This window comes from Branchiostoma lanceolatum, chromosome 10 (assembly GCF_035083965.1).
Source record: "Branchiostoma lanceolatum isolate klBraLanc5 chromosome 10, klBraLanc5.hap2, whole genome shotgun sequence".
Classification (NCBI taxonomy): domain Eukaryota; kingdom Metazoa; phylum Chordata; class Leptocardii; order Amphioxiformes; family Branchiostomatidae; genus Branchiostoma; species Branchiostoma lanceolatum.
In genome coordinates this window covers 15445914-15472315 of record NC_089731.1, presented here as the reverse complement: position 1 = coordinate 15472315, position 26402 = coordinate 15445914, and the positions used below count along the sequence as shown (strand labels likewise).

At 40.4% G+C, this 26402-nt stretch overlaps 2 long non-coding RNA genes across 4 annotated transcripts in view; both read right to left on the bottom strand.

Annotated features, from left to right (window-relative positions):
* The window catches only part of LOC136443545 (uncharacterized), a 51382-nt gene extending 36967 nt beyond the window's left edge, over positions 1–14415 (bottom strand). The window contains exons 1-4 of one of the 2 annotated variants that reach the window (XR_010757169.1): positions 14270–14415; positions 13234–13363; positions 10925–11037; positions 9567–9682 (exon numbers count right to left, since the gene is read on the bottom strand). This is a non-coding gene — a long non-coding RNA (uncharacterized lncRNA). The remainder of the gene's footprint in view (positions 1–9566; positions 9683–10924; positions 11038–13233; positions 13364–14269) is intronic. The other variant, XR_010757168.1, reaches the window with a different exon arrangement.
* Positions 14416–16121: 1706 nt separating this feature from the next.
* LOC136443404 (uncharacterized) lies at positions 16122–23580 on the bottom strand. 2 transcript variants are annotated; one of them, XR_010757144.1, is made up of 7 exons: positions 21565–23580; positions 21106–21174; positions 20686–20832; positions 20357–20479; positions 19918–19987; positions 17943–18065; positions 16122–17619 (listed from the first exon to the last, which is right to left on the bottom strand). It is a non-coding gene; the product is annotated as an uncharacterized lncRNA (long non-coding RNA). The 2 variants fall into 2 exon arrangements; XR_010757145.1 differs by lacking the exons at positions 16122–17619; positions 17943–18065 and adding an exon at positions 19459–19625 and having other exon boundaries at positions 21565–23577.
* Positions 23581–26402: the final 2822 nt, after the last annotated feature.

The following is a 26402-nucleotide window of genomic DNA, read 5'->3' as shown; positions in this document are numbered from 1 at the left end:
GAATGCACTTGTGAATGGCAGTGTGCCTGTTTTGAGGGGTATCTGTTGGTGATGGAAAGAAGACTAAAACGAAAGCAAGAGACGAGTAAAAACACCCCAATTTATCACTTTTAAGATGCTCCTTTGTGACTTTTGTCAAACGCAAGAAAATATTTTGACTACAAGTTTTTAACACAATTAATCCAGCAGTGTTGGACACCTTCTTGTCCTTTAACATTCTCCCTGCTGCCTAACTCTGTAACAATAGGGAATTGGGTGCCAAACAGCTACTTCAGTGTGCTAAAGGTTAAACTGACTTTTTATCCAGCATAAAGTCCCTGTGGCTAAAGCGGTAACGCAACCCCGCTGCTTTGCCATCTGGATCAGATTCCGTGGATCCTAGGGCCCGTGTTCATCCTAAGGGTCGATTACAGCTTGGACATATTGTAAGGGATTGCATTCGTCATTTCGGATGGTGACGTAAAACCGACGGCCCCGTGTACGAGGGAGCCTCCGACATTAGCCTCAAGCGTCAAACCTCTGCATGTAAAAGAACCCAACACACTTATCGAGAAGAGTAGGGGTGACCCGGTGTGCTTGGCCAAAAACACGAGCCGTGGCGAAGCCGCATTGCACTGTCTACCACTAGCTACTTGAAAAAGCATCATGCTTCACTTCAAATGAGGATGCCTTGAAACGAAAACAGCATCTGATAGCGATCTGACATGTTATTCCTGGTGACCAACAACAACAACAAGCCCAGAATGTTAAGAGTTGTTTAGGGTTGACTTTGAAGTTTGTCGTGCTTAATGGTTCAGATTGGCGGCACTCCTGTTTGTTGACAGTAATGTCTAAGATGGCAGACACGCTCCCAAGTCCTAATTGCAACATCTAACAAAGCTTATGTCTAGCTTTCTTTAGATTGCTACAGTTACAACACTTTCAAAAGCAATCTTGAGTTTTCAATTTATTTCTGAAAAAAAAGGGTATTCTGTGAAAGCAAGAAGGTTACATTGGTGAAAGTTTTAAAGTGGCTATGTTACCAATGACACTAAAATGCAACAGTTTCTGATTATAAGCAACAATCATAAGTATTGTTCAATGAACAAAGATGTTTGCACAAATATCATTATCAAATATAATATACCAGAAAAGGTTGTATATTTTGGTGTCATAAGCACTTAAGAGGTGATGAGGAATACAAAATGTGAATTTCTTTAATGCAATAATTTTAGCACAAAAATGAGCAAAGTTGCACAACTGTCTGGACATTAATTCTTACCACAGATAGCCGTACAAAACAAGTATAACTGTAATTGGGTAGGCCAACTATTCTCTCTTCACAGCCAGGGGCTGAATTGCAAGGAGCGCACACTTGGCGGGGCAAGGATCTGGAGCGGCTGCCATTCGGCGCTAACTCAGGCGACCTCAATACGACAATTGCCCCATGTGCGGCCATAGGACTGTAAGTTTTGAACCACTCATACTGGGAAGGACCCCTACTCTTTCGATAAGTGCGTTGGGTTCTTTAACGTGCTCGAGCTGTGGATTTCCTCAAACACGGCACCTCCATTTAACGTCCTATCCGAGGGACGTCCCTAACCGAAGCTAGGTACTCATTTACACCTGAATGAAGTGGGGAAAGTCGTATAAAGTGGCTTTCCCAAGGGCACAACGTCGGGGCATATCCGTGGTTTCGAACCCAGGACCTCTCGGTTGTGGGCGAAACACCCTACTGATTGCGCCACACGATGCCACTAATCTATCGTGCGATCATGACTGTCCCAAAGCTGCTCACCATATGAAATCCTAACCCTGATAAGACTTGATGGATGATGACAAGCCAGGAGTACAAAAAAAGGATGGATAAACCACAGTCTTTGTCTTGTTAAATTATATGATAAGGAAATAACAGAGCTAAGCAGGAATTTGTCACAGGATATTGATTGAGTAGCAAGGTTAACAAAATCTTAGAGACACAATATGTGTATCTTCTTAAGACAATACATCACAAAGCTACAGCTTTAAATGGCCACTCATTCTAAGACTCAATTCACAGGACATATAAGTCATAAGTTCACAGCATATATGTGCCAGAGGTTCTACAAAATTGTACAAAATTTTGAAGATAAAATGCAGCAAGAAAGAACAAAGAAAGGTTCTTTGTAGATCTTGCTTTGAATACATTATTTTTATCAGCTGATTTGAGCAAAGTTGCATGTAATGGTTTGAGGTAAACAAAACATAGAACCCTGTAAATGATTGTACATTCCAAATTCTTTAAAAAAAAGTCACTTCACCAAAAAAAGTCTCTGATTTCATCCAGCCACGCATTAAGTGCTTCATCTACATCATAGCCTTATCTCAAAAAATGATAAATTATTCATATCCCCTCAAGAACTCTATCAAAAAGTTATCAATTTTCTTTGACAAATCTTGATGTACTTATCTGAGGTGATCAGTGAAATTTGCAGGAGAATGCACGAGATTCCTCCCTGCTCTGATAGTGTCATCATCCGTCATGTGTTATCTATGCTGAGGGAAAAACTCATCATGACAATATAATTGAAGTCTTTGTACTGCTCTTTTATCAATAGAATAGATGGTAAAGGAATAAGAGATAGCATCGGTAAAGGTTTCGGTAACAGTAGGGCCAACGAAAATCAGATATCTGAATACGAAACTGCTTTTACACCATCTAACATCTAACATAATTCCACCAGGGTACATAATTCTGCCACCCTGAAAAGATACGTCCAAACAGATCTCCAACCCAACGTCCCTCAGTATAACGCAGTCCCATATATCTAAACTGAGCATACCTGGGGGTGCTGCACTAGAGATCTCTCAAACCCACTGTGTTTCAAAGTGGCGGATTTATGTAACCCGGCAGATTAAATGTTAAGGGAGGTTAATAGTAGGTGTTCCAAGCAAAGAAAGGTCAAATACCAAATGTTTGCAGAAAAAATAAAGGTATTTGAAAAAACACTTGTAGACTACATTCTAACTCATTACAATGTCTCTTCCCAACAATAGCCCAAATTAAATTTCCAGCACAAAAGATTATCTTTCAATATGAAATCCTGTTCAGCTTAAGGGCTTTGAGTTCAACATGAATAAACATAAAACATGGCTTCCCTGTGCATTTTTTTCCACACCCCGGATTAGAAGTGCAAAGCCTTTCAAGATCACAACACGATACCAAAAACCAGCTGTTTAACAATCATAAACGGACACAATTGTGGGCACAGATCTTTAAATCTAGAGGCTGAAACATAATTACGGTGACGCGAAAATTTCCCATTGTGGGTTACCAGAGATCTGTCGCGGAGAAAGAAAAGTAATTCTACAAGCTTTGTCAACATGCCTAAATCCGTAGAAAGCTGATTTAATTATATTTTCATTGGTTTGAATTTCTGTCAAACATGATTAGACACAAAAGGCAGGAAGTTCCGTCACTCGAAACATGCGACATGGATTATCCGAGGTCTTTCGGACAACAGGTATTCGGAAGCTGCTACTTAGCGGCGGCACTTTGATCAGGTAGAAGTTACTTTGAGCCTTCAATCACTTTAAGGCATCTTTAACAATAGCCACCTTTCTAATGGTATGAGTAGAATGGAATCTGTGTATGATTTAGGTTTAGGATTTGTTTTTGTTTTATACTGCAAAAAGTATGATGTTCAGAGTTCAGGCGTTCATTTAGATTTGTCAACATTTTTACACGTCGCCCAAAGAGATAATTTTTTGCTTTGCCACTAAAAGGTGTGGAATACGACAAATTAATGGGAATGTCCTTGTGTTTTCAAACTCTTCAATACTGTAATTTACTTTATCTTCACGCTAGCAAAATTTCACGGTGCAAAGAAAATGGACATTTTCACTAAACTTTAACTTCACGGTGGCGGCAAGTGTTTTTACAGAACGGATGTGTGAAGGAATCATAGATAATAACAACAGGTTTTTTCATGGTGATGATAAGTTCACGGTACAGAGGTGACCGTGAAAACAGTGAACATAAAGTTACAGTGAAAGAAACAAGAATTACTGTACACAAATCTTTCATTCTGTATCATGCATACAGATATGAAGCTTGTTGTAAGAAAACAGCTTCTGACAAAGAAACAGAATTCAAAATTTTGGGGCTTTTCTCTTGTGTATTGAACAGTGGTGCAAAAACCAAGCCTGGTCCAAAATAGCTAGAAAAATTCCTGTCTTTATTCTTACATGTCCTTATTTCTTTCACCACAAAAGGAGAAAAAACCTTTCACTTTGTATTTTCTTAACCTTTAGCACACTGAAGTAGCCATTTGGCACCCAATTCCCTATTTGTTTATTTATTTATTTATTAAAACTTCGTTACAGAGGTAACTGGACAGAATTTTTTTTTACAGACTTATGCAGCCTAGAAGTTTTAAATAGGGCTGGAAAACTTAAAAGTACTATGGTCATAATACTTTTAGAGAGAAAATTAAACTTAATCCACTGTCTTCTTAAGCCCAAACTCTTTGATCTCTGAGTGCTTAATTCACCTGTTAATTGCGGGTCATCTAGACCACAGGGCTCCACATCAGTCTTATGCGACAGGTGGCACAAGCTAACGTCCCCCGGGGTAAAAGGTAATGAAGAACAACCGACTGTGCTCCACAGAAACCTTAATTAGTTCTCAGACAAGCTGTTTTCTTCAAACTTCCTAATTTAGAAAAATAGAGGCTGAAAGACAAACTTCAAATTAACATTAGTTTGCCGTGTTACAACATGTACATAGACACACCACTTTGAAAAACAGTGGGTTCGAGAGATCTCTATTGCACCCCCAGGTATGCGCAGTTTAGATATACATTTTTCTACAGGAGTGCATCATATTGGTGGACTTTGCATTGGAGATCTGTTTGAATGTATCTTTTCAGGGTGGCAGAATTATGTACCCTGGTGAAATTATGTTAGTAGCTGTTAGGCCACACCATTGTAATTTCTTGGTTAACGGAATTTTAAAAAAAATGCTAGATTGGAAAATCAACAGGAAAACAGAATCTCAGAGGAAAGTTTGTACTTTGGTGCACACAATTTCAGGGAGTGAACAGGGTCAGGTGCAAGTTTTCACCCCAGCCTTCTGTTTTCATGATTTTTTTGTTGCTACAATTTAAAAAAAATCCGTTAACCAAGAAATTAAATTGGTGTGGCCTTATTGTATGGCACCTGCAGTTTTGAAGGAAAGCTGCTACGATAATAAATGTGTAAGACACAGGATTTCTCTTGTACTACTTGTAGACTAAACTGAAGTTGGTATTGTTCTCCAATCATCTTCTTCATTTTGTAAGCAAAGCAAAGAAAAGTAATGCGAGCAAAGCAAATGGTTTCAATTGCCGAGCATTAAATCTAATGTGAATTCTCGCCTTTGCAAGTCTTTTAATAGCTGTAATTAATACATTAAACAGTACTAAGATGAGATACGGATCTTATAAATTAATACTAGAGATATGCATCTAATACCAATTATTTCAGATTTCACAAAAACAACAGGGATGCACAGGCTTGTTAATTTGATTAGGTTTATAAACATTAAAGGTTCTAGTTTGTCTGTTTGATGCCAATACACATTTTTGAAGACAGAAGTACACAAAGTCATGTAGAAGGATTTAAACACCTTTACTAAAGTATAACTAGATATAGAAACCTACTAATCTTAACAAATCATGGTTACCGGTTTAGCCTTTACTAAAACTGTAATATTATGTTCTTCTTTGTCCAGTAAAGTTTAATTTGATTAGAAAGTCAGTATGAGTTGCAACAACTATTTAGAAAAAAAAGTGTTATGTGATCTTATAGAGTGAAGAAAGAAAGAACTGTTACAACACAAGTCTTTAATTTAAAAACTGTTGCCTAAAGTTTCCATGGGGCTTTCCTGGTGATAGCAGAACATGCTTCTGAGACGGATACACTTTTTTCCTTCAAAAGAAAAAGAAAAAATAAGTTGCCTTCTTTCCGCGTATACAATACAGGGCTGTCTCCAGCTTTGATTTTTTTCCATCCCACTCATTGTTTGGGATAACGTGTTATTGATTTTCGTTGCTAAATTTGGCATTTTAAGCTTTCCAAAATAGGCTTTTACCAATTTCATGCAGTTCAGATTTTTGGACGAATGGGGTGAAATTTCTGTCCGTCCGAACAAGCAAATTTGCGTCCATGGACAGAGTAAGGGGCCCTAGAGACAATATACAAGGAACCTGAGTGTATAGGATTATTCACCACAAATTCTATGTTATAAATCCACAAGGTTTAGCATTGCTTTGTATTGTGACAAAGTTTTGTATATTAGCTCCATGGTATTCCACTGTCTACCTGCACTGTCTTCTTTGCCCTAGGCCTGTACTTAGCTAAGACAATAAAGGCATAGTGCAACAGCGGGGGGCCATTGTCTGATCTGATTGTTGTGGGAAGACCTGTTTTACCTGGGGAATACCTGCAGCAGGAGGGATTTATTGTCTATTCATCTTCATTTCAGTCATCTCCCCTCCTCAACACTATAATCACTCCACCACTTAGCTGTAATTTTGGGGAGGTAACGACCAGGGTAGTCTTAATTCCTTTCAAGAGTTCTTCAACAATAACAGTCTTGCCGAAAACTTTCTTAGACTGTAAGAAACATATATTATTACCTATTCCATGCATTCATATACATGTAGCTGTAATTTTGGGGAAATAACAACTGGGGTAGTCTTAATTCCTTTCAAGAGTTCTTCAACAATAACAGTCTTGCCGAATGCTTTCTTAGACTGTAAGAAACATATATTATGTACTCACAAAGCTGTAATTTTGGGGAAATAACGACTATATATAGGGTAGTCTTAATTCCTTTCAAGAGTTCTACAACAACAACAGTCTTGCCGAAAGCTTTCTTAGACTGTAAGAAACATTATATCATTACCTATTCCATGCATTCATATAGCTGTAATTTTGGGGAGGTAACGAATGGGCGAGTCTTAATTCCTTTCAAGAGTTATTCAACAATAACAGATTTGCCGAATGCTTTCTTGGACTGTAAGAAACATATATCATTACCTATTCCATGTACTCATATAGCTGTAATTTTGGGGAAATAACGACTGGGGTAGTCTTAATTCCTTTCAAGAGTTATTCAACAATAACAGATTTGCCGAATGCTTTCTTGGACGGTAAGAAACATATATCAAAGCACTGTGTCATAGTAGAGTTAAGGTAAGGCCACACCATTTTAATTTCTGAGTTAACGGAATTTAAAAAAAAATGCTAGATTGGAAAATCAACAGGAAAACAGAATCTCAGAGGAAAGTTTGTACTTAGGTGCACACAATTTCAGGGAGTGAACATGGTCAGGTGCAAGTTTTCACCCCAGCCTTCTGTTTTCATTTTTTTCTTCTAAAAGCTATAAAAAATCTGTTAACCAAGAAATTAAATTGGTGTGGCCTAAAGATGTCTTTTCATGTAAAATGTGCTTTTTTCCGAGGACTTAACGTCAAGCCAGGAATTGCCAGGAATCGAACCTATGTCATGTCCACTACTTGGCCATTCAAAGCCACTTTCAACTTCTCAGACTGTCAACATATATCATATTTACCATACACAAAGTTCTGTGTCATAGTAGAGTGCCAATACTTAACTTCTCAGAGAAAATATGAGAAGGGAGATTATTGAAATCCTAGTCCAACATGGCAGCAACTATATCCAGGGTAGAAGAGGGGCTGAATCCTTTTTGCTTGTGCTTGTGTTGTACCTTCAAAGGTTTGGGGAAAGTTTGACAGTCCTCTCTTAGACCCAAGAGTGGCATTGAATGACATCTATATAATATAACATCTACTTAGTACATAATTCCACCAAGGTACATAATTCTGTCACCCTGAAAAGATACGTCCAAACGTATCTCCAACCCAACGTCTCCCAGTATATCTCCTGTATATCTTTAACTGTGCATACCTGGAGGTGCTGCATAAGAGATCTCTCAAACCCACTGTTTTCTAAAGTGACAAATTTATGTAACCCGGCAGATTAATGTTAATAGAGGTTAACTAATGGCTCTAGTTCCGAACTCTAGTTCGCGAGTTTACGTTCGGCAGTGATTGGTCATTATTGATCCTGAAGAAGGCGACAGTGGTCGTCGAAAATTTGATCCGTGAACATCTTAGTGTTGGAAGAAAGTATAGCATTGTATTATGAATTGTATTTTTGCAACAAGGAAGATCACAACCACTGTCAAAACTTAGTTTTTAAGGGATTGTTTCCTCTGTTTAACTGCTAAAACTAATAACTCTTTGTATGCTATTTAAGAATGCATATAAAGTACCAAACATATACACTTGCATGTAAAAACAAGGTAAAGCAATTGAACCTCAGACTGAGGACAAAGCATGACGCTTTTTTGTATGTAAGAATTCAAATGTTTTAAAAAGTTATTTCACTTGTCCAATTGTTTAGACCTCAACTCCAAATTGTTTTGTCGTTATTGCTTCCGTTTCTTGATTTACACAAACAACTTAGAGAAAACTGTGGTTTATTTGTTTGGATACAAACAAATTTCCTGTTTTAAAGCCGACACACAAGCAAACCTACCAATTACGATCAATTTTCAAAATAAGGAAACGACAGCAATTTTATTGACAGCAGGAGAAAAACATCATTGCAAAGTGACAGATAAAATATTGTTCTGCGGTTTGTTTCTTTAGGATGACCCCTAAGGGGCGGTGCCGGAATTGCAGGGGTCAAAATCGACATTGTCTCCGCCGGTAATCTCCGCAATTACCGTCTGAGGGAAAGCTAAGCGGACGTATCATCCTGTGATTAACTGCGGAGGTGATATAGACAGGACGTATAAGTCTATAATAACTTCAATTACTGTGTCTGAGGAATACAAGCTCTAACACACAAATCTACCACTCCAAATACCAAAGTAAAGGGATTTTATAGCACTTATGTTTAAAACTCTTTTCATTTCGTTTCAAGGCATCCTCATTTGAGGTGAAGCATGATGCTTTTTCAAGTAGCTAGTGGTAGTGCAACACGGCTTTGCTACAGCTCGCGTTTATGGCCAAGCACACCGGGTCACCCCTACTCTTCTCGATAAGTGTGTTGGGTTCTTTTGTTTGTTTGTTTGTTTGTTTATTCATTTAACCAGGAATACAGTTTTACGTGCAGAGATTTGACGCTTGAGGCTAATGCCTGAAGCTCCCTCATACACGGGGCCGCCAACTTTACGTCACCATCCGAAATGACGAATGCAATTCCTTTACAACATCTTCCATAATAACTGTACAATTACTGTGTCCTTGAGACAGCCCTGATGTTAAAGTACTTACGTACAAAATGCTAGTCTTTACTTGTAAGACCATAATTCCAACAATAACAGCGAAGAACGAAATACAAAAGAGGAATTCCTCTCTTAATTGAGTGCTAAGATAATCTACACAAAGAACATAATTGAGGTGACAAAAAAATTGGGGTCAATTCCAAAATTGCCCCGACCACAAGTCTATGATTACTACAATTACCGTCTAAGGACTGCAAAGAAAATAAATCTGGTGATTAAATGCTGAGAGGAAACACAAGGGTTTTACCTGTACCAGGTGTTGTAGGTGTGCACAGGTAGGTGTCTGGACAGGTGGGTATTCAGGTGCACCGCGGGGTAGCTGTTGCGTCTGTCTCTGCTCCATTGTCTGTCACTGTTGCACTTCTACTTGAGAAAAACAAATATTTTCACTGGAACAAAAACAACTTCAAGTGTTAAAAGCTCTTAATCTGTAACTTACTGGGAAAAAGACACATGTATTTGTGTATTACTGTAATTCTTGATTTTTTAAAGGAAACCCAAGCAATATTAGGGCCTGATTCATTTTGTCATTTCCATACATGATAAGTTCAAACAACACCATGACAATGTGTAGCGACGTCCATAATGCATGAATACGACATAGTTGTGATGTGAGAACTCACTGAAAATCATCGCCAGGGTTTTTGTAGGCTCGCGAAACTAAGAGAATCATCTCACAGCACCTTTTTGCGCGGTTTTAAAATGCTCAAAGTATGAAGTTATTACGGAAATATGCTGAAATAGCAAAAAGATTTCAGCATTTCTTTAATTTCCATTTTTTTGCCCTAATACTGCTTAACGATAACTTAATTCTAGCTCCTTCAACTGTCACTAGTCGACCACTAAAATTTTATCATTGCAAATATTTGATCAGTAACATTTGGGATAGTGGTGTTTGTTCCCACCGAAAAAACTAAATGCAGTGAACTACTCACTTCTCCACAAACCACTAAAATTGACTTTCGCAATATCAAATGGATTTACAGCAGTGCCGAAGAATTTTCTTTTTGCTGTCAGAATCATTCAATTGCTTAAGGGGAAAAAACTGTTGAAAAAATATCACAAAAGAATACATATTCTATGGCTATCATCAAACCAATAAAAGCTTTTGAATGGACAGAAAATTACTTTTTACATTTCTCATGTATATCTTTTTACATAAAGAGCAATAAGTTTTACATGATTTCAGTTTCACTTTGTTACGAGCAAGATTAGTTCATGATACAAATATCTGAAAAACAAACTTTCACATTAAAATTGTTTTTCCAATCAGTCACTTGAAATTTGCAAAATTGTCCCTGCAATACTTTGTTGTCTGTTCCTTTGTTTTAGTTGTTTAGTTGTCCCAGCACAGTGGGGGTCTCAAGTTGAAATCTTTGTTTCAATTTTTTAATGTCTACAATTACCATGATTGATGCTTGAGAACCCCCATGTAGAGCCATTATCTCTACATGAAAAGCCCAATTAATCTCCAAGCAGATGTATAGCGAAAACAATCGTTTGAACAAATTGTTTTCCAAACCAAAGAACATGTCCAAAAATAGTACAAAATTCTGACAATTTTCACCCTTACATCTGCTTGGAGACAATACACAAAGTTTTTACCTGTACCAGGTGTTGAAGGCTAGGTCAGGTGGAACATGTAGTTATCCCCACAGGTGTGTATTCAGGTGCACAGCGGGGTGCGTCAGCAGGTGTCCCATCTCATCCATTGCCACCTGCCGAGAGACCATTACCCAAAACAAATATTTTTGTATTCATACAAATCAATTACTCTAGACACAACTCAGTTCACTTCATTTTCGCAGGCTTAAAAACAGCCTCATGTACAAAGAAGGGTAAGAGTTGTTTACAGTTCAATACAGCGAATCTCAAAAGGGAGCTCTTTTTGTTGTGAAAGCAAAGACAGAACATTCAGTGTATATCTAACAACTGTAAACCAAAGTGAAGTAGAAAAATAGACAAATAAACAGATTTTATAAATCTTTGACTTTGTATTCTCCAAACAGAGGTTTCGTAACAGTGGCTGCGATTTCTTACGGCTGACTCCCTCCTATAATATTTTTGTACGTCTGAATTACATGTTCCTGATGATATTGGTAATAAAACTTTTGAATACCAGAACTTCTTTTACTTTAGATATTTCACAAATAAAGCTTGTTCTCCGTTCTATCTAACGTTGTCCTCTGTTACAAGAAAAAGGAAAGGAAAGTGATCTCGATCCAGTTTAGCTCACTGAAGAGATATTCTTCCACTGGTCGTGACAGAGAAGACAGACGCTATGTACAGTATTTACAGGGAAATTCCCCAAGCCCTTATGACAAGTAGAATGAACATTGGACCACGGCTTAACAAAGAACTGCGACCCTTTCCGATAGCATGCATGCCGGGTGAGCGACACAGCCAGGAACGAACTCGCGGCTTCTAGTTCCACAGGCAAGATCGCTAAACCACTGGACTACGCATGCTAAAAAAGGCTTGATATCATCTGAAACATGTACATGAAAGCCTAACGTTTCAGGCATATCTGCAGGTGTGTCGATATATTCCGATCTTCCCGGCAGATTTACGACATGTAAACACGCGAACAAATAGGACCTTCTGTCCGCGACTATCCGCGTATGTCTCCTGAACTCACGACCTGTCAATCTCAGCACCATGTCACAACACTACCCACCCGTTACGGGTCAACATAACACAATCACTACTGACGGGTGGGGGAAGTAATCTTCTACAGTTGACACCCTCGGAATGCCAGGAATCGTGTTAGCGATGTTTTGAACAAGACCTCAATATAACCTACCCTAGGAGGCAAAGCTATTAGGGCACTAAGACCTTGTTCGTACCAGGATTTGCAAATTGGGATTCAGCGGGTGAACGGGGTCCAAGCCTTCCCTCCCTACAGTACCAAAGACTCAAAATATGATTCAAGTAGTCTGTGCTACACAATCTCTCGCCGCCAGGGGCTAATTGGCCCCCTCCTAGGAGTACCCTTCGTTGCGGGCTTTCTGACCGGTGCCAGAATTTATTTGCTCCAACAAAAGAACCTGGTCCCGATATATAAAATATTGCGAATCAGTGCCACTGCTCCCCCTGAAAATAAACGCCTGTGCGAGCCAGCAACCCTGCAGCAGAGGCTAGCTTGGAGCGTGATTTTAATGGTACCAGTTCTTCATGATAGTCAGAGGGCTGAGTGTCCTGAACAGGCAAAAATAGCAGCAAGTCAAGGTCTACCAAAACAGACTGAAAAGATAAAATCTCTTCAATTATTGCTGACAGTTTTCTACTGAAAACAGAGGGAAACAATGGTTAAGTTGGAGGGAGCTTCAATCCTATAGGCCCCCTTTGCACAGTACAATGACCAAAAATGGATTTTTGTGACCCTTTATTTCTTAATTGGAATATTATACAACACATGAAAGTAAGAAGCAACAAAACACGCAATACATAGAAAAAGTAATTCTATTTCTACGAAATTTGTTGAGCAATTTGTCCAAAATTTATTCTATACTTACGAAATTCGTTTTACAATTTGCCGAATCTTTGGTAAATAATTAGTCGCTCAATGGTTGCAGTCTGTATCTATACAGTCGGTATAACCGCCCTTCAGCGTGACACACCAGCTTCGCAGGCACGCTGTGAGGCAGCAGCTGGTTACATTACATTGAACATCCTATCAAACCTACGTTTTGCACATCTAGCTGCAAGCGTTCTTTAAAGCTATCCAGCGAAACAATCATATTGTACTTGGTGAAAACGAATTCCACTCTAGGAATAGTTCTAGGAAAATTCGAAAAACCTTAAAGTCTCTTGCGGAAAGAGAGTGTTATTAAACTGCTAGCTGTAGAAGTTTTGATCCACTGGGTTTAGTGCATGTGCGTACGACCTAAAAGTTGACCCTCAACTTGTCCCACCTCACCGCAGGTGTGCCGTGTGCTCCAGGTGAGGTCTGTGCCCGCAGGTGTGCTACCTGTCACACCGCACAGGTGTGCAATGGACCAAGGTAAAGTGTGGTGTCATCGCGGTGTCATTCAACACAAGGTTCTGCAGATCAAAGGAATAACACATCACCTGGACATGACGAACAACAATGGGATAATGTAGGAAGTATTTAGATGTTTGTTTATATAGCCAGGTGATATATTGACTGTCACTGTAAAACTCCAGTATTGCCAGTCAGTTTAAAGGTGCCCTTTAAGCGATTTCAGGGGATAGAACATGAAATATTCTGGGGAAAGCAATTCTGTTCAGTGAAATTGACATTTACTTCCCCATATTACCACATTTGCATCATTATTTCATACTTTGGGCGTTTAAAAAGAGCACAGAAACAAGCCACAAAAGGAGTATTTCATTTATTGGTACCACCAAAAAATCAGCCCAGAATCCAGCCGTAACCGATATCTGTCGACAATTTTCGGTAACTTCTGGCCGCGTGACGTCACAATGCCCAAGCACATTATGATTAACACAAAATGTTAACAGACAATTACAAAGTATGATATCTTAAACTATATTGTATGAAAGTATGAAACATTCATACAAACATAATATGTAACGTTATGTATAATAATCTCCAAGCAGATGTAAGGCTGCCACTGCAGTATTTTGTACATCTGTCATGTTTGGATGGCAAAATAGATGCTACAAAAACAAACCAACAAAATACATCTGCTTGATATTTATGATGCACGATAGTCTCTTCATGGAGCTAATATACAAATATTTTGAAACCTATTATGTTGTTTTCAAATAATGATGCAGAGAATGAAAATCCAAATTTTGTCCCCCTCCCCCATTTCATCTTTCCCAGATCATTTTGAGTGGTTTCCCTAATGCAAAGGTTTATGTTATTAAGTGGCGACAACTCTATTTAGCTCAATGCCTTAATATTTACCTTTAATGGTCAGAATATATTGTTGGTTATCTTACAAAATCACTTTAACCAACCTTTTAGTCGTGACGACCAAGTTGCTTCCCACGCTCGTGCTTCAAATGGTCATGTTGTGGTACAAAAGCGCCTCCTAGCAACTTTATCAATAACGACAGCACTCACTTCACCCCTCAATATCCAAATGCTGGCAGTAGCTAGAGCGTGCAAAGGAGGCTAACACTAGCAACACTACTAATACAAGCATGTTATGATATTGTAAATGGACTGCTGTTAATAACTAATGTTCAGTGATCCCGTTCGTGATTGTTGTTGTCGTGGCCACAAATATAAACTGTGTTTCGGATATAAACTGCAAGGCGGCGCTTTTAGACCGTCATCTAAATCAACTAACTAGTATGATAAGTCTTCTGTGTAACCATATGCATTGATCAACTACAGCTCCACGACCTCATGCCCTCGCCAAATGATTTTATCCTTTATGACTGATGATTATGAAAATAAGATCATTTGCATAAATCATATTACTTGATCATCATCTCTGCCCAAATAACAGAAGTTTTCCCAAGTGTCATCTTAGGCTCTACCAGCCTCCACAGGTTGCTGGGAAAATAGTAGAAATTGGCCAAATAGAGTCAATTGTATGAAGGGAGTCAGCTACAGAGAGAGGGTCCAATATTGCAACTGCGAATGTTACCCTCCATGGCCAAAGTCCCCCGGCAAATGTTCTCCCTATAGCCGGCGCGGTTAGTCTGGTAGAGACTAGTCTTATCTTATTAAGAAAGAAGGCCATTCTAGCATTTTATCATCAATCATGCCAATGCAGTCCTCATTGGCATATTTTTTAGTCAACGATATTCACATTCACAGAACACTATCAAGCTATCTACACACCCAAAATTCTTTCCACCCCTTCTTGAGTTATATCCTTTCAAAGTCTAGCCTGGATACCAGACCTTTCGCGCGATGCGATGATAACCCCTTTTGGGCGAGGAAGACCTAGTAGTAGCACTAGTAGGGATAGAGTTGGCACCCGGGAGCGCTTGGCAGCCGAACTTAGATTTCTATCGCGCTAGAGATAATTAGTGGGCCGTGTGCGGCGGCGCGAGTTGCTTCCCCGGCTGAAGGATTAGCGCCAGGAGCGCGGTGGTCTGGCACCCAGGCTATTCAAATTCTGAAAGAAAACCTGCTCCTGCAGTTCTAGAGGACCCAAACCTACACGACTAAGATATCCTTCCAAAGAGATTATCTTATAATCTAACATTCGAGAATCACGACCATAGCATGTACAGAACACGAGATATCAAAACAGGAAGCTCCGCTGCAGTACCTTAGAAAGTCGCTAGGGGACCCAAAATCTCATCATTTGGAGGTCAAATCAATCCCTACCCACATACCAAATATTTCTTCTGGGGTTATTCTATTTTTTACCGCTATGTTACGAATAAACACTGCTGCACATCTTAAGGGGAGGGAGTGAGGGGACCAATCAGTTCTTGAAAGGGAGGGACCATCCATTTTACATACGGATGAGGGTGTGGGGAGGGAGGACTATCCATTTAAGGTTAGGGTGTGGTGTGGTGAGGAAGAAACAATGTGAAATAGAAACTGTACTGTACAGCCGTCTGTCTGGGAGGGGCCATCTCTTTCACATGGGGTTGAAGGTGTTGAAAGGGCGAGACAATCCATTCTACAAGGGGCTAAGCGATCTGGGAAAGAATGGACAGACTACAGAAGCTAGCAGCGAGGGACCATACATTCAAGGTCAGCTTGGAGGGAGAGGGAAATCCATTTCACATCAGAGAGAGGATATGGGGGGGAGGGAACATCCATCCATGCCAGTTGGAGGTTGGGAAGGGAGAAATTCTATCCATTTTCTTTCAAAATCAAATGTGAAACAAACCATAAACCTGGTTTTAAACTGTTTATTTGATTGCAATTGTTGACAACAGAGGAATGCAAAGTGTACAATGTGTTAGAAAAAGGCACAAATTGCACTACAACTGAAACAACTGATGAAGAAAACGTTTGATCTCAAAGCTAATGTATTTTGCTTTCAAGTACAACTGAGGTGGCCAGTCTTATACTAGAAAAGCCACACAAAATACACGCATTATAAAGGCCAATTGAGAACAAAAGACCTTTTTGTAAAGAATGTAACAAGCAAATCGATGTGTAACATCTTATATTTAAAGGTTTTAGATCTAATGCTAGATGCCATTGCAGTACAGTACATCATTTGACTACGGGTGCTTTAATACAGTACGCCGCATAGACCCTAACTGTCATTAACGAGAAGTTCATCTACAGATTGCTGGGGGCATGACAGGAAGTTAACTTGATTTGTGATTGTCATTTCGGTTCTAGGTTCAGCCTAGAAATGTACCATCCCCTCTGTCTACCTGAAGCATTATCAGCAGAGAGAATCATGATCTCTTGACGGATGGCAAGGTGTTGAGTCCATTTTGATGACACCCTGAGTTTTGTTGCTGGTGAGGGGTCGAGACATCTCGAGAGCAACGACTACTTCTGCACACAGCGCTCCAGCCTGTTTCTGTGGTAAACAGACCCGAATATATGACTAATTCAATCTCTGTGGCTATGCCGATGGCCGGGATTACATTCGAAGAAACCGCAAAGTTCAATGCTCCCGAGATCGGGGATTTCCCTGGTTCTGTTAGCTCATAACTACCCAGGCTCTCCAACCACCTGCCTTCTTTTCTGGCCCTGTGCCGTTGTCTTAGTTCGGGAATCCAAGATACAACACAAGGCGAATTATGTAATGGTCTAGGTCCCCGCAACCACCGACCACGACATAAACAGAAAGGACAACAGATAGTAGAAGAACCCAAGCAGTCATAAACTAACAGAACCAGGAAAGTCCCCGGTCTCTGAAACAATGAACTTCACAGCCACCCCGAGTATAATCTCAGCCACCGACCCAGTCACAGAAACCAAAAGAGCCACACACCGAGCCTGTACACCACAGAAACGGGCTGAAACCCTGTGTGAAAAAGCAGCCACCACTCACAAAATGCCCCGACCCCTTCCAGCAATATCACTCAGGATCTCAACAAAACACACGTCAAGCACCCTACCATCAACCAAGAGATTGTGATCATCCCTGCCGACAACGCCTCAGGTACACAAAGGGAATCGTACGTTCAGTTAAAGCTATAAATGCAACATCACAAAATAAGTAACTTCCTATCACCCCAAGACAAGTCAGTCCCAGCCCAACTCTGCAATGATGTAAACACTTAACAATTTCAGGTCCTCTGGCAAGGCGTACACACGAGCACCGGTCGTTCTGGATGTCACCGTGGAGATGGCATACGATGAAGTTGATCTGGGTTTGATAGCATCAAGAAGATCCTGGACTCTGCTGAGAGATGTCAGCTTCTTGTAACTGCAAGAAAGTGAAATTACAATCAATTAATATGAGGGAGACTAATGTCTTTTTTTTGATTGCAATATTTTGAAAAAGGCAGAAGGTTGCCTTATTGTCTGTCAGGAATTGGAAAAGGTGACAGAAGTCATGCAGAAGAAGATAATGCCTGTGACACAAATATGTCACCTAAATTGGTCAAACTGTTGGTTCCTGATCTTAAGTGATCAAAGGTGATGATACTATAGCAGAGTTGAACTGTTTAACAGCAGTGACCATGGCCTGAACTTGTCAAAAAAGTTAGTCTGGTTCAAGTAGGACTAAGTTGTACAGGATCTACTCACAGGTGCTAATCCAGCAGTCTCCTTGCTTTCTCCGGCCTCCAATCCCGTCAGTTTCGAATTCTGCAGCAGGGCCAGGGTACGTGCACGTATAAACTGCCTCACACCTTAACTGCTCATCCAGTCCTAAGTTGGAAAAGAATAATTTGATTATAAGTTAGGACATTTTCAAGCAAACATTTCATTAACCGGGAAATATCCGTGGTTCATAAGTAGAGTTCATAAGTACTGCGCTGCGAAACCAAAGACAATTGAATATCCTGAAGGTTACAAGCGGGTTCAATTCTCAACCTTGCTGTCAGTCTCACCTTAAGAAAAGAACAACAGCTCTTGTAGATAAGCCGGTAGATTCGCTTGACACCTCCTTGCTGGCTTTGTGATGTACAGGATGTTGTCACATAGCATCTTCGGTGATGGTGGTGCTTGGCACCTCCCTTACCCAGCCCCGGATCGGAGTAGCACACGTCCATCCAGACATTTCTGCGATATCAGCAGAAAAAAAAAGACATGCATCAGCTGACAAAGTCCAACCATGATATTCACATCCTGCATTCAATTCACAATCAGACAAGCAAGTAAAAGAGACAAAGATGTTCCACTAAAGCATTGTTTAGGTTCAGAAATTACAACAGTCTGGTAAACTTGCCAACACAAAGGAATAAATCATTCATTGACAAATTAAAGACTTGTCCATTTAATTAAAATCTGGATTGTGATGACAAGTACCAAACCCGAGTCTGCTTTCACACAATACAGATCAATACAGTACAATACCGTAATACCTTGTTATATCTGTGGAAGCTGCATATGTCCATCAGCTCATTCTATTCGCGTGTCTCTTCTAGTCCTAAGTTGTAAAGAGAAAAAAGATAGAATGCATTAGGACCTTTGATCAGAATGTGAGGAAGTTTGTGAGTACTTTGTTCGTTCACCTAATTTCCCATGAAACACATTAAAATGAAAACGTAAAACGCTGCGAAATCAAAGTCACTTGAACGTACTCGAGGAAATGCCAGTTAGCTTCTAGTCCTTAGCTTTTACTAGTATATCTTTGATGTTATAAGTGTATGGAAAATCATCCGATCAAGTACAACCGAAGGGCATTGGATAACCCCCACAAACACAATGACAGTTAACGTCAGTGACAATGGCCTGAACTTGTCAAAAATAGCTGGTTCAGGTTGGAGTAAGTTGTACAGGATCTACTCACAGGTGCTAATCCAGCAGTCTCCTTATTTATTCCTCCAATCCCTTCAGTTTGGAATTCTGCAGCTGGGCCAGGGCACGTGCATTGCTTCACACCTTAACTGCTCATCCAGTCCTAAGTTGGAAAAGAAAAATACATTTGATTATACGTCAGGACATTTTCAAGCAAACATTTCGTTAACCTGGAAATGTCAGTGGTTCATAAGTAGAGTTCATAAGTAGAGAATACTGCCCTGCGAAACCAAAGACAATTGCATATCCTGAAGGTTACAAGGGTGTTCAATTCTCAACCTTGCTGTCAGTCTCACCTTAAGAAAAAAAAAGCAGCTCTTGTAGATAAGCCGGTAGATTCGCTTGACACCTCCTTGCTGGCTTTGTGATGTACTGGATGTTGTCACATAGCATCTTCGGTGATGGTGGTGCTTGGCACCTCCCTTACCCAGCCCCGGATCGGAGTAGCACACGTCCATCCAGACATTTCTGCGATATCAGCAGAAAAAAGACATGCATCAGCTGACAAAGTCCAACCATGATATTCACATCCTGCCATTCAATTCACAATCAGACAAGCATGTAAAAGAGACAAAGATGTTCCCCTAAAGCATTGTTCAGGTTCAGAAATTACAACAGTCTGGTAAACTTGCCAACACAAAGGATTTAAATCATTCATTGACAAATTAAAGACTTGTCCTTTAATTAGAATCTGGATTGTGATGACTAGTACCTAACCCGAGTCTGCTTTCACACAATACAGATCAATACAGTACAATACCTTCTCATATCTGTGGAAGCTGCATATGTCCATCACATCAGCTCATTCTATTCACGTGTCTCTTCTAGTCCTAAGTTGTAAAGAGAAAAAGATAGAATGCATTAGGACCTTTGATCAAAATGTCAGGAAGTTTGTGAGTACTTTGTTCGTTCACATAATTTCCCATGAAACACATTAAAATGAAAACGTAAAACGCTGCGAAATCAAAGACACTTGAACGTACTCGAGGAAACGCCAGTTAGGTTCTAGTCCTTAGCTTTTACTAGTATATCTTTGATGTTATAATATAAGCCGGTATGGAAGATCATCCAGTCAAGTACAACCGAAGGGCATTGGATATCCCCCACAAACACAATGACAGTTAACGTCAGTGACAATGGCCTGAACTTGTCAAAAATAGCTGGTTCAGGTTGGAGTAAGTTGTACGGGATCTACTCACAGGTGCTGATCCCGCAGCCTCCTTATTTATTCCTCCAATCCCTTCAGTTTGGAATTCTGCAGCAGGGCCAGGGTATTTGCACGTACGTATCAGCTGCCTCACACCCAAACTGTTCATCCAGTCCTAAGTTGGAAAAGAAAAATACAATGTATCAAGACATTTGATTATAAGTCAGGATGTTTTCAAGCAAACATTTTGTTAACTGGGAAATATCCGAGATTTATAAGTAGAGTTCATAAGTAGGGAGTAATGCACTGCGAAACCGAAGACAATTGAATATCCTGAAGGTTACAAGCGCGTTTAATTCTTGACATTGCTGTACATCTCACCTTAAGAAAAGAACAACAGCTCTTGTAGATAAGCCGGTAGATTCGTTTGGCTTTGTGATGTCCTGGATGTTGTCACGTAGCATCTTCAGTGATGGTGGTGCTTGGCATGTCCCATACCAAGCCCCGGAGTAGCACGTCCAGACATTTCTGTGATATCAGCAGAAGAAAGACATGCATCAGCTGACAGAAAAACATGATATTCACATCCTGCATTCAATTCACAATCACACAAGCAAGTTAAAGACTTGTCCAGTAAGCATTGTTCAGGTTCATAAATTAAAAGTCTGGTTAACTTAAACTTGCCAACAACACAAAGGAATAAATCACTCATTGAAAAAGACTTGTCTTTTAATTAAAATCTGGGTTGTGATGGAAATATTACTGAACCTGAGTCTGCTTTCAGACTATACAGTACAATACCTTGTCATATGTTTGTGATTTCAAGCAGCATTTGTCCCTCAGCTCAGTATTCACGTGTCCGTTCCAGTCCTATGTTGTAAAGAGAAAAAGGTAGAAGGCATTAGGACATTTGATGCGAATGTCAGGAAGTTTGTGAGTACATGGTTCGTTCACCTAATTTTCCTTGGTGCACATCAAGATTGAAACGTAAGACGCTGCGAAATCAAAGATGCTTGAAAGTACTAGAGGAAACAGTAGTTAGGTTCTAGTCCTAGCTTAGATATCTTTGATATTTCAAGTGTATGGAAGATCATCCAGTCAAGTACTACCAAAGGGCAGTAGATTGCCCAACACAATGACAGCTGAAAAAAGTTGGATAAGGAGGCTCCAATTGCAATTTAAAGGATTAAACTGCAGAATAACTCCTACCAAACACTAATAAAAAAATGTCCCTGACTACTCGTAAGCGGCCGGTCTCACCTTCAGAACAAACACTGCATGTCTTCAAAGATGGTCTCGGTGACGTCTTGGCACTGGTCCGGGAGTTGTCTTCTTTAGGTTCGTCATGAAGCCCTGGTTGTGGTGACACTTGATACTAGTGATGTGGGGAGAGGGAACATCCATTTAGTGCCAGTTTGGGACCCAATAACTAATCCTAACTAAGCAGAAAATGCTTACTATGCTAAAAATGTATGTAATAGATGTTGATATTGTCAGCACATGGTAGAGCGGTAGCTTGGAACCTTTTTGGAATAATGAAGTCTTTAAGAAAGTTATTTTGCAGCTTAAGGCTAAGTCATCTGTCAGATAGTTGTTAATGTGTTAGTGTGTTTGTGTTGTGTGTTATTGCGCGCCATAGGACTGTAGGTTTTGAACCACGCACACCGGGAAGATAAGTGTGGTGGGTTCTTTAACGTGCTCGAGGTGTGGCTCTCCTCAAACACGGGACCTCCATTTAACGTCCTATCCGAGGGACGTCCCCAACCGAAGCTAGGTACTCATTTACACCTGAGCGAAGTGAGGAAAGTCGTGTTAAGTACCTTTCCTAAGGACACAACGTCAAAGGGACAGATCAGGGAACCCCGGATTCGAACTCAGTACCTCTGGGTTCTGGGGCCAAACACCCTGCCACTGTGCCACCGCGACGCCACATGTGTGTGTGTGTGTGTGTGTGTGTGTGTGTGTGTGTGTGTGTGTGCGTGTGTGTGTGTGTGTGTGTGCATTAGTTTGTGTGTATGGGTGTGCGTTCCAACGTCAGCCTAAGCCTTAATATAAGTAACCGAAATTTCAATAGGACTTTATAGGAGGCTACAAAAGCTCAACCCTCTATACCATAAATGGGCAATATCAACATCTACTAAATATAAAAATGCAAATAGATGAGACAAAAATAAGACTATATATAAAAGATCACTTAACAAGAATTTCATCTACAGACTGCTGGGGGCATGACAGGAAGTTAACTTGATTCGTGATTGTCATTTCGGTTCTAGGTTCAGCCTAGAAATGTACCATCCCCTCTGTCTACCTGAAGCATTATCAGCAGAGAGAATCATGATCTCTTGACGGATGGCAAGGTGTTGAGTCCATTTTGATGACACCCTGAGTTTTGTTGCTGGTGAGGGGTCGAGACATCTCGAGAGCAACGACTACTTCTGCACACGGCGCTCCAGCCTGTTTCTGTGGTAAACAGACCCGAATATATGACTAATTCAATCTCTGTGGCTATGCCGATGGCCGGGATTACATTCGAAGAGACCGCAAAGTTCAATGCTCCCGAGATCAGGGATTTCCCTGGTTCTGTTGGCTCATAACTACTTAGGATCTCCAACCACCTGCCTTCCTTTATGGCCCTGTGCCGTTTTCTTAGTTCGGGACTCCAAGATACGACACAAGGCGAATTATGTCATGGTCTAGGTCCCCGCGACCACCGACCACGACATAAACAGAAAGGACAACAGATGGTAGAAGAACCCAACCAGGCATAAGCCAACAGAACCAGGAAAGTCCCCGGTCCCTGAAACAATGAACTTCACAGCCACCCCGAGTATAATCCCAGCCACCGACCCAGTCACAGAAACCAAATAGCCACACACCGAGCCTATTCACCACAGAAACGGGCTGAAGCCCTGTGTGAAAAAGTAGCCACCACTCACAAAATGCCCCGACCCCTTCCAGCAATATCACTCAGGATGTTAACAAAACACACGTCAAGCACCCTACCATCAACCAAGAGATTGTGATCATCCCTGCCGACAATGCCTCAGGTACACAGAGGGAACCGTACGTTCAGTTAACGCTATAAATGGAACATCACAAAACATGAACTTCCTACCACGCCAATGACATCAGTCAGTCGTCCCAGCCCAATTCTATGAAAACATGAAATACTTAACTTTGCCATGTCCTCTTGCGGGGCCGTACACACGAGCACCGGTCTTCCTGGACGTCACCGTAGAGGTGGCGCACTCGTCGGACCACCTCTCACCCAGAATAAGTCCCACCATGAACATCGGTGTAGCTGATCTAGGCTTGATGACATCAATGCGGTCCTGGAAGCTGCTGAGAGATGTCAGCTTCCCTTTTTTGTAACTGCAAGAAAGTGAAATAATCAATTAGGATGAGGCATAGTAACATAAGGAAGCAAGCAAGCAAGCAGAGTAACATCTTTTTGCGCTGCGAAACAAAAGACGATTGAATATCCTGACGGTAGCGCATCCTTGGTTTCGTGATGTACTGGATGCTGTCACATGGCACCTTCAGTGATGGTGGCGCCCGGAGTATAGCACGTCCAGACATTTCTGCAACATCGGAAGAAGAAACAGACATGCATAAGCTGCCAAAAAACAACAAGACTTTGCTAGCATTAAAACATTGTTCAGGTCCAGAAATTGAAACTATCAGTAAACTTAAACTTGCCAGCACAAAGGGCTAAACTACCAGACATAATTCTCTGCGACATTGCATATTGGCGTTAGAATCAGACATGAAAACAATCACATGATTTTCAAATCCTAACCGTTTTTACTTACATTCAATTCACAATCAGACAACCAAGTAAACTTGAGAACAAGACTTCTCTAGCGTTAAAGCATTGTTCACATCCAGAAATCAAAACAGTCTGTAACTTGCTAACACAAAGGAATAAATCACCTTTACGAGCAAACGTCGCATGTCCTCGAAGCTAAGATGGCTTTGTTGGAACGTCTTGGATCTCAGGCCCTGGAAACATTATTTTCGGGTTTGGTACGAAGCTCCCATTGCGGCCAGACGCTTGATAATCGGTGACGCTGAATCCAAGCTCGTTGCCGTGTCCAACATGTCGGCTGTCGGTGCTGACGGCGACAAAAGCCGTGAGGTCTTTCCTTGGTGATAGCTAGACAAGAAGTGACGCTCAAACCTCCCGCTTGGCCACGTAAAAGCCTTCTGCACACGGCACGCGGGAAAATACTGCTCTGTGATTCGTCAAAGTAGAGAATTCCGGGTTGCCATTGGCAACAAGAATACACTTTTCCCCTATTGGTTGATGAGAATGATCTCATCATGGAGTCTGTCCCTCATTGGTTATCTACACTGATAAAATTAATCAGAGCAACGCGACCAACAAGTGCAAGGCGTCTGATAGCGATTTAGAACGGCACTGCAGCTGGCTGTCCCAAAAAGGTTGTGGTATTTCCATCAGACGGTCAGTACGGCGCAAGTTGCAAATGGCTGGAGAGCCATGAACTATGACGGGCTTAAGTAAAAAGAGTTCCACGACCTCATACCTTCGCCAAATGATCTTAACCTTTCTTATGACTGACGTACTATTAGTGTTTCTCATTGATTATAAATCATATCAGGGGATCATCTTCTCCACCCAAATAACTGAAGCTGTCCCAAGGATGAAGAAGGCTATTCTAGCATTTATAATCCATTATGGAAATGAGGTTCTCATTAGCATAATTCATATTCAAATATGTTCACAATCACACAACTGCTACAAGTATGAAATTGCTGTCATTTATCAGCATTGCAGTAGTTTCTCATTAATTATGCAGATTAAATCCTCATGATGTGTAACCGTGAATACTTTGTATACGCTTTGTACTCACTGAGTTAATAATGACCATATATGTATGTAGGCCTTCATTTGCAAATATTCTATCCATCATCTACCTCAGTTATCTAACATATTTGAATAGTCCCATCATGGAACGCAGGGCGCTTAAGAAATTTCCTCATTGACTATGCAAATTAGGATCTGATTTGCATTATTATCGTTTAATTACACAGTTACAAAGCATCACTTTAGCTATCTACTTACCAGAAATCATGACCACCCCTTCTTGAGCTATTCTCTTTCAAAGTCTGAAACAAAACCTGGTCCTGCAGTTTAAAAAAAAAGCCGCTAGGGGGCCCAAACGCCACTTATTCTCTGTCCCAAGAGCTATTTACCAGTCAAAAACCAAGACCATGACATGTACAGAACACAAGACATCAAAACAGAAAGCTTCACTGCAGTGCCGTAGCAAGCCGCTAGGGGGCCCAAAATCTAATCATTTACAGGTCTCATCAAGACCTACCCACCTACCAAATATCAAGACAATCCACCCGGGTCTTATCAAGTTATACTGTTCGTCCACACACATACACACATACATACAAACGCTACCAAAAACATATCCCTCTCGGCGAAGGTAATTAACGTGTGTGGTCACTTCTTCTTCTCACCATCCACACTAGTAAATCCTAGTTTCAAGTAAAAACAACAACACTGATATTTTTGGCATAGAACTGCCTCCATGCCTACAATCCCATTTTTAATTCATCATATGAAAAATGCATATCAGCAACATTGACTATACACGTATAACTTATTCCTATATTTCTTTTTGAGACACTGACATGCGATGATGTAAGAAATACTATAGAATCCATTGAAAAACAAAGTACTGCTGTGTGTTTCATGCTTTTCACAAATGTAGCAGAGCTAAATAAGAAATGACATTTTGCTATTTAGTATTTCAGCCTATGTATAATACATGGTCATATTCACTTATAGAGTCATCTTTGTAGACATGGTCTGACAGATGACCATGTTGAAATGGCCCTTTAAACCAATACTGCATGTATTCTAAACTTGGACACTTACACATAAAGCATCTTCAATTTAATTTTCATAAAGTAGCATGCCGTTGCCAGAAGGCTTGGCAATTCGACTTTAATTTTTACCTTTTTCATAAGAGAGTGATACCGAATATCCTTCTAAGGTTTCAGAAGACATTCTTGAAGAAATAACTGTCTAATATGCATTGTGGTCCTCAGTCTTCTTCAAC